The following is a 9,521-nucleotide window of genomic DNA, read 5'->3' on the forward strand; positions in this document are numbered from 1 at the left end:
TACCATCACCCCCTCAAATTCAAATGGGTGATAAACAAGAAAAGAAATTGAATGTACAGACATTGTATGATAGATAGATGTGGTAATTCACATATACTAGTTGACCCGTTGCGCCAAATGGCACAAAGACCCGCTAAAGCCATGTTGTCGATGAAAATAGTTTCATTTTGCAAGGACATATTCAATACTCGTAATAGAAAGCCCATGTGTTAAACCATGCTATTTTTAAAATGTCTATCAAAAAGATCATCCAGTAAACCCATGAGCCACAGTTCCTTTCTAATGGAAGCAGGTAATGTAATCTATGAGATTGTAATAGTGAAAAGAACATTATAAATATTTTTATTATTCTTATAACTGTAAACAAGGAGACCACTACCATCTGAATTCATACATGCACCTGCCATAAAACCAGTATATTGCACAAACAACACTCACAAATTGTCATAGGCTTTATGTATCAATGTAACCACTGTAATTTCTTCAGCGATGACAAGAGCTGGTAGAATGATGGTTGCTTGCTTGGATCGCTGCACCAAAGACCATTGAGGACAGCGGCATATTATTGAGAACAGTGGCATATTATTTGAGAAATGATCTATCATCTTACTTGTCCCGACATGAAGATATTATGCTAGCCACCAGTGGAATGACCTCTTTGGGAATACCTAGTCGTTTGTTCTGGAACCCAACAACAACAACAACAACAACAACAACAAAGCCTTTAGTCCCAAACAAGTTGGGGTAGGCTAGAGGTGAAACCCATAAGATCTCGCAACCAACTCATGGCTCTGGCACATGGATAGCAAGCTTCCACGCACCCCTGTCCATAGCTAGCTCTTTGTCGATACTCCAATCCTTCAGGTCTCTCTTAACGGACTCCTCCCATGTCAAAATCGGTCGACCCCGCCCTCTCTTGACATTCTCCGCACGCTTTAGCCGTCCGCTATGCACTGGAGCTTCTGGAGGCCTGCGCTGAATATGCCCAAACCATCTCAAACGATGTTGGACAAGCTTCTCCTCAATTGGTGCTACCCCAACTCTATCTCGTATATCATCATTCCGGACTCGATCCTTCCTCGTGTGGCCACACATCCATCTGAACATACGCATCTCCGCCACACCTAACTGTTGAACATGTCGCCTGCTCCAAAAACTTGCATTGGATTCTGCCTGCTTGAAAGTACAACCAACGTTGCTAATTCCCATAGGATTACTCACATCGGGGCAGAAGCTCTTTCTCTAACATGCAAGCAGAACGAACATAGGACTGTACGTATAATAAGTTTCTATAAGATAAGCAGCTTGTTGTGTTACCACCTAGACAAAAGCACCTGAGTGGACAGATCAAAACGCTGGATAGGGGCCACATCTAGCACACGCTTTTCACATATCATTTGAATTTTGGTGGATCCTGGATGAACGGCTTCATGGAGACTGAATTCGGGTGGACTCCTAGATCTCCAGTATAGATATTAATCCAGGAAATTGTCCTATGGAAAATACAAAAATATAAGAACCATGAGCTGAAGGCATGCTTGTAATTAGAACAACAACCTATTTGTAATCCGCCAGGGAGAATGATACTGCAAAAAAGGTTAAATCTCTTATGCTGAAAACCGTGCAAAGGAGTGCCCCACTGTAATAATGTAAATTTCCTGGGATGTATATTTAATAGCTAAATTTTGTTCAAATATCTAGGAATATTAATCATAAAGCCGAAGAATGCATGAAACAGCATACCAAATATATCTACCATAAGACACCGAAAAAGATATCATTTGGATCTATTTTGTCAACAAAATTGACAACCACAATAACCATGACAATCCAGCACAAAGGATGGTATACACCAGAATACTTTCACTCATAAATTCTATCTAAAAGCTAAGGTTTATTCTTAGATGCAAATATACTATCAACTCATAAAGCTGAGATACCCCTTCGGACCAGATCACCTAAGTTGGCACTAATATCAACTTTTACTTTGCAATAATAAGATCTTCATAGTTTCCTCTGTCCCAAATCTAATAGGTTTACAACCCTGATATATGACATTGGCTACTGTCATGTTGCATTTCAAAAGAACAAGGGAAAAAGGCACAACAACCACATGTAGGGCTGCTCCAAGAAACTCACATGCTTAGTTTTCATCTTGATGTTGTAGGGTAGCAGAGACTCAATAGAAACAAACACATCAAAGCAAAGTGAAAAGAAAAATGGCTAGATAGTAAGCAATGATAATGAAAGATATTTTCAGTTATCACTGACCACCAGAAGTAACACTATCGGCTCCATAAAAATGGCTTGGTAATAGACTGTTGAAAGGCAGAAGAACTGAATATATAAGAATAAGCCATAAGGCACACTTCTCACAAAAAAAGAGATGGCCACTATGAAGAAGCACGAGCCTAGTATTTCTCTAATAACAGAGATGCTCCTGTTCAATATAACTAAACTATTCCGTGAGCGAAAGGTAAACATGCATGTAGCTTGAATTCAAAGAATACACATGTAGCTGGAAAGAAAGGAAGCAAACCTCGAGCAGCAAAACAGAGTTACAACAAAACAGAAGATCAACATGCAGCAACACAGGAGATCGCATAACCTGATAAATAAACATAAATGAAGTAGTCAGAGCAGGCAAAGAAAACTTCATGCACCAAGGCATTAAAACATTTTACAGTTCAGTTTGCAAGTTCAAAGTTGACACCATGGCGGCGCACAACTATAGAGTAAAAGACCAGCATGCTATGCATGTATACCATGTTTCACTTTGAAAATAAAACTAGATTGCAACTGAATATCTCTCCTTGTATTTCCTATATTCCACACACCTAAATTAAACCAGCAAGTTAGCATGTCATTATTTACAAAGAAACACCAAAATAACCTAATCAACCATATCCCTTCTTTAATATTTCCTTTCTTTTTTGTAATTCTAATTCTTCAACATGGCACAAGGATTTATCCCTATTTAATCTCACACTAAGATCTAAACTTAGTGTGTGGCATATATGTTAATACCCCCAACCTAAGATCTGAGAAGAGCAAGAACAACAAAACTGAGAAATTTCCCTTGGTTATTTTAAGTTTTCATCGAACTAGCAAAATCATTTTTAGGCAACTCAAGTTATACGCCGCGTGCAAGAAGTGAACTTCCTCAGAAACCTAACAAATGCACGACAAGTCAGGTAAGTAACAATATATTGAGGATGAAAAAATGCTTATCGATACATGAGTTGAGAAACCAATCAAATACCTTCAGATTCAATGACGCAATTATCCTAGAAAGATCTTAAGCCTAGAGAACCCTTCAACTGAACCAAGAACGGCAAGTCAACATATCAACAACAACACAAGAGACAACTTGTTAGCAAATCCAGCGGTAAACAAAAAACACGCTACTAATTCTTAATATCATTAACCTATAAGATTTGTACACGTAAAGTCATGTCAGTGATTCTTACACCAAGTCAGTATACCACCGCCATAGTAATACACCATCTAATTACTATATGATTATCAGACTGAAGAAAAACGTTGCAGCCCCTTCCGCCACTTTGCGAATGTGATCTCGTGTTCCCTCTGCTTCAGATCAGGAACCTGAGGGAGGAAGAACGGACGGCGGACGATGGTTATTTCCACTCTTGTTTCAATGTGATCAGGAAGCAAATGCAATCCACTTTCAGAAAACCAAACTATATATACCTAAAGGATCAGTGTTCTAAAAATGTGAGTTACACTTCCCGCTTCCATGATCCATAATAAAATAAGAGACATAGGAAAGGGGTTAGCCTACACAAATAGCCCAGAAAGAGCAAGCAAAACTTGGAAAGTGGAGGGAGAGCTCACCTGGACCCAAGAATCTGTAGGTGGCCAAGCTAGATGTGATAGGAAGCACAGAGGATCCGAAGAAAGTCCCCTACAATCCGTGGCCATGCTGGCCATGCTCGAACCAAAGGTCCACAATGTTGCATCCAGTATTAGCACAATAGTAAGGCAAAGGCATGACTTCGGAACCTAATCCCAAAGCAGCAAATATAAAATGGCAGTAAGGCAAAGACATGTAAAGATGCAAAGGTTACATGAACTGGACATGCCAAAATTGACTAGCTCATCTTCGAGTTCCTCCAGCAATGCTACTTCCCCGTTCGAGGAGCTCTCTGTATCAGCCACTCGCCTGCTCATCTTCATGATGCTCGCCTCAACCTGTAAATCCATAAAATTTAATTTAAGCCAGATAAGTATTTTATCAGTAACTCTCGCTCTCTGGAACAAATGTGGACCAACTAAACTGAATATTCTACTCCCTCCATTCCCAAATATTTGTCTTTCTAGAGATTTCAACAAGTGACTACATACGAAGCAAAATGAGTGAATCTACACTCTAAAATATGTCTACATACATCCATATGTTGTAGTCTGTTTGAAATGTTTAGAAAGACAAATATTAGGAACAGAGGGAGTACATCAGACCAGAATCTTGACTAATTAATAACGGCCATAAGCAATCAACCTGTGAACACTCGCTCTATGGGACAAATGCAGACCAAACTAAACAGAATATTCTACACGAGAACAGAATCCAGACTAATTAATAACGACATAAGCACTGGACCTGTGAACACTTGCTCTCTGGGATAGATGCAGACCAAACTAAACTGAAGAAACACATAACTTTGTTTTTACCTTCATAACAGGCAGCATGACCAGAATCACATCCCGTGAGAAGCCATAAACCTAGAAACTGCATCAGTTAGAAAGACTGCATAGACGTGGCACATGTGCAAATATTTGTCCAATTACAAAATAAGAAAGGGATATTACCAGCACATTTTGTTATACTGCTTGGTTATGTTCAAATGGTACACAAAATCGTATTGGTACATGAAGAAACGCAATGCAAGATCTTTCAGTCCCCTCTTTTTATCCCTCTCTGAATCCATGTCCCTTCTTTTTCATCCCTCTCTCTGAATCTAGATCCTAGCAATGATCAAGCTTCCAGTCCCCTCTTTTTCATCCCTCTCTCTCAAACACACATGACACATTGCAGCAAACATAACACATCAACTACTGTAATTGAAAACTGAAGTTGTGACTCTCTATTATCCAATTTCAGTAACCATAAACTCTGTGCCTAGCAGCAAAGATCTCATAAATGCACATACACATGATCACAAATTGTATCATCTAAATGCAAGAACAAAGTGGAGGAAAGAGAGAGGATATAGAGGCAAACCTGAACTTCCTCGAGCTCCTTGCTCCTACTGCTCTAGTCGGAGACCCTCCCTCAACCGCCGACCACATCCGCAACCGCCGCTGAAATGTAATGAAGGCCTCCCATGAAAGGAAATTAATATCTATATATGAGAAATCAGATGAGAATATGCAGAGTAACCAATAGGCATTTTTAGCATCGCTATGATACTGGATAATGTTGGCCTCTGGTAGCACGATGCATCACAAGCATATGTCGAGACACAAAGGTGAGTAGTAGATAATTTTATACCCCAGTGCAGACTGTGCGTTCTTCCTGAATGGAACACGGAAAACCTGGATTAGAATTTTCAGAAGTTCTCTAAAACTACCTGTCGTCAATGAGTAAAGTATCCTATGGCTAGTACCTATGTACGTAACAAATTCAACTCTCCATTGTCCAGAATTCAACAGCCATCAGAATATAAACAAACTTGGCAAGCATTGTACTGCCCCTTCTTACATAGACCATGCAAACTAACAAGGATGTCCCTTCAACCACATATAACACAAGCATAAAGCAAAGAATATTAAACTGCGACTTCAACTATAGATAACACAAGCACCGTTGTGTTGTCTAGCATAAACAACATGGAGCCTCTAGCAGCAGCGTTTGATCTGCGATTTACATTTATACTCATTACTGTTAGCAAAACAAACCACCTTTCGTTTATTAAATCATGATTTTCTCACCATGAATCATACTAAATTATATATACATGATTTTCAGTCATGGTTAGTTTCTGTGCCTAAAATAGGTATGCAAATTGGTGCATGGCGACAAATAGTAGCAAGTATCGCTCACGGATAACAATCTACTCAAACTGAATTGAAACCGAATAAATAATGCAAGCAGACAACCAGGTATAAAACTGGCACATATGTGTACAGACAACTATTCCATTGGCCTTTCCTCGAATTTGTACATATTCATCTGTGCTTATGTTTAAAGATCGAGTATCCATCCGATGTAACATCAAGAAATTGCACATGTATCTTTCTCTCCACTCTTTTCACAAAATTGGTTGCTTTAAACATAAAAATTGTTGGCAATACATATATGATTATATTATTTTTTTTAAATAATTAACTCACATGTCAGCATACATATCTAGGCACTCATTATTTATCCAAGAATTTGGTGGCATGGATCCACTCTGGAAACAAATAGATACATGGTAGGAGGAAAACGTGAAGAGACAAACACGGGACAACAAATACCTTGCCTCCTCCCTGGCCCGGTTCCCTGTCGCCAGCCTCCTCCCCCTCCTGCGCAGCTCAACCCCATCGCGACCAGAGAATTGGCTCGTGATCCAACCACCGGATGGCCAGTGAAGCTAATTGTGCTAAGGGAGAGATACCATCAACGAAGGTTTGAAGAGGAAAAACTAAGAGAATAGATATGGGGAGAGGGATCTGACCATCTCCAGCTTCCTCGGTCTCGAGCACCTCCATCCAGTCTCTCATTTTTCTAACCTTCCCCGTCTTGGCCTCTAGCTCGAGCTCCAACCCACCAACGCCAGATTCGACCCAGAAGCACCAACGATGGTGGAGGGGAGTAGCAGGCAGCGGCGGTGATGAGCGAGGATGAGGGAGGAGCTGTGGGGAACGAAGTGTGCACAACACCCCGGCAGCGGCATGGCGCCACGAACGGCGGTTTCCTCCTGGCGACGTGGTTGTAGGGGAGAGAGGAGGGAGGCAGAACGGCAGCGGCGGCTAACGAGGATGGAGGAGGGAGGAGCGCGAGATGTGGGGCTTGGTGAGGCTAGGGTTTATCCGGTGGGGACTGGGGCCTGGGGAGACGGGGGATTGGGTGCGGAGCGCGTGGTGGGGATTGGGCAAAACGCCCTGCACGCGGAAACAGGCGACCCAGCCAACCAGCGTGCCGCACGAGCCCACCCGTCATTGGACAATGAAAACTACCGCCGGATGAAAATTAGTTTTAACCGTCGTGAAGATCTGATGGCTCAGGCGCGCTGGAATGCAGATCTGACGGCCAACGAAGCTCCAAATCGGGGGAGCCTTGTGAGATCGAGTTGGCTAGCCTCATTATAGTTTTAAATGTGGTCTAATCAAACAGGACAGCATGACACAATTTCACATATATGATGGCTAACTAAACAGGATAGCATAACATAGTTTCAGATATATGATGGATTACTTAACAGGATATATTGGCATAATTCAACATATAATGAGTATCTAAATAGGATGACATGACAAAACTATATGATATCTTTCTAAAATAGGTTGGGGTGAAATAATTCACATACATGTTGTCTAAGTATACAAGATGGCATGATATAATTGACATAATTGATTCATATACTAAGCAGCTGGCACTCGCATGTATGATCTCTAAACTAGGCAGATGGAATTGAATATTATGCATATGATGTCTAAACTAAGAAATGCAAGACACCATATGCATGATATGAGAAATATAAACATTGCAAATTAGAGCATACATCTCAGATGGGATATAGGACTGGTCATCTGTCTCTGAATCCTCCTTTGAGGAGCTAGCTGTAACCATCGAGATATATGCTTCAACAGGTATCATTGCCTTCTCTGAAGACCTTGTTTTCATGCCTGATTTTTTCCATAACCGGCTCAAATGGCTAATACACATGAAGAGTAGTTCAATATACCTAGATTGTCGACAGATGGAATACATATTGGAAAAAAAGGATGGCATGAGATAATTCACATATATGATGCATGGCTACATGGCAGTGCATAATTCACATATATGATAACTAGCTGAAAAACATGGCATTGCATAATTCACATATCTGATATAGAAAGCAAACAAGAGGCATTCACACAAAGCATGTCTAATCTAAGCAGATGGCATGGCAATGAAAGACACCATATGCATGATATGAGCAATATAACCCTGGCAAGTTAGAGCATGCATGATACGTCTCCAACGTATCTACTTTTCCAAACACTTTTGCCCTTGTATTGGACTCTAACTTGCATGATTTGAATAGAACTAACCCGGACTGACGTTGTTTTCAGCAGAATTGTCATGGTGTTATTTTTGTGCAGAAATAAAAGTTCTTGGAATGACCTGAAAATCCACGGAGACATGTTTTGGAGTTAATAAAAAATATTGGAAAAATAATCAGCATCAGGGGGCCCGCAGCCTGTCCACGAGGGTATAGGGGGCGCCCCCTAGGGCTCGGGCCCTTGCCTCGTGGACCCCTGGAGACTCCACCGACATCAACTCCAATTCTATATATTCACGTTCGGGGAGAAAAAAATCAGAGAGAAGGATTCATCGTGTTTTACAATACGGAGCCGCCGCCAAGCCCTAATCTTCATTGGGAGGGCTGATCTGGAGTCCGTTCGGGGCTCCAGAGAGGGGAATCCATCGCCATCGTCATCGTCAACCTTCCTCCATCACCAATTTCATGATGCTCACCGTCGTGCGTGAGTTATTCCATCGTAGCCTTGCTGGACGGTGATGGGTTGGATGAGATTTACCATGTAATCGAGTTAGTTTTGTTAGGGTTTGATCCCTAGTATCCATTATGTTCTAAGATTGATGTTGCTATGACTTTGCTATGCTTAATGCTTGTCACTAGGTGATACGTCTCCAACCTATCTATAATTTTTGATTGCTCCATGCTTTTATATATTCTGTTTTAGATGTTTAATGGGCTTATTTATACACTTCTATATTATTTTCCAGACTAACCTATTAACCGGAGGCCCAGCCCAAATTGTTGTTTTTTGCCTATTTCAGTGATTCATAGAAAAATAATATCAAACGGAGTCCAAACGGAATGAAACCTTCTAGAGCGTGATTTTTGGAACAAACGTGATACATGGGACTTGGAGTGGACGTCAAGCAACCAACGAGGAGGCCACGAGGCAGGGGGCGCGCCCACCTCCTGGGCGTGCCCTCCACCCTCGTGGGCCCCTCGTGGCTCCACCAACCTACTTCTTCCTCCTATATATACCTACGTACCCTGAAAACATCGAGGAGCACCATGAAAATCTAATTCCACCGCCGCAACCTTCTGTACCCGTGAGATCCCATCTTGGGGCCTTTTCTGGTGCTCCGCCGGAGGGGGCATTGATCACGGAGGGCTTCTGCATCAACACCATAGCCTCTCCGATGATGTGTGAGTAGTTTACCTCAGACCTTTGGGTCCATAGTTATTAGCTAGATGGCTTCTTCTCTCTCTTTGGATCTCAATACAAAGTTCTGCTCGATTCTCTTGGAGATCTATTCGATGTAATGTTCTTTT

At 41.4% G+C, this 9,521-nt stretch overlaps 1 long non-coding RNA gene across 5 annotated transcripts; it reads right to left on the bottom strand.

Annotated features, from left to right (window-relative positions):
• Positions 1–1,024: 1,024 nt before the first annotated feature.
• LOC119285892 lies at positions 1,025–7,048 on the bottom strand. Of its 5 annotated transcripts, XR_005139958.1 has the most exons (11): positions 6,681–7,048; positions 6,481–6,605; positions 5,513–5,536; positions 5,243–5,322; positions 4,693–4,743; positions 3,856–4,212; positions 3,712–3,752; positions 3,471–3,606; positions 3,263–3,320; positions 2,540–2,608; positions 1,025–1,493 (listed from the first exon to the last, which is right to left on the bottom strand). It is a non-coding gene; the product is annotated as an uncharacterized LOC119285892 (long non-coding RNA). The 5 variants fall into 5 exon arrangements; XR_005139957.1 differs by having other exon boundaries at positions 5,243–5,536; positions 6,481–6,596; XR_005139955.1 differs by lacking the exon at positions 5,513–5,536.
• Positions 7,049–9,521: the final 2,473 nt, after the last annotated feature.

This window comes from Triticum dicoccoides, chromosome 4A (assembly GCF_002162155.2).
Source record: "Triticum dicoccoides isolate Atlit2015 ecotype Zavitan chromosome 4A, WEW_v2.0, whole genome shotgun sequence".
In the NCBI taxonomy this organism is placed as follows: domain Eukaryota; kingdom Viridiplantae; phylum Streptophyta; class Magnoliopsida; order Poales; family Poaceae; genus Triticum; species Triticum dicoccoides.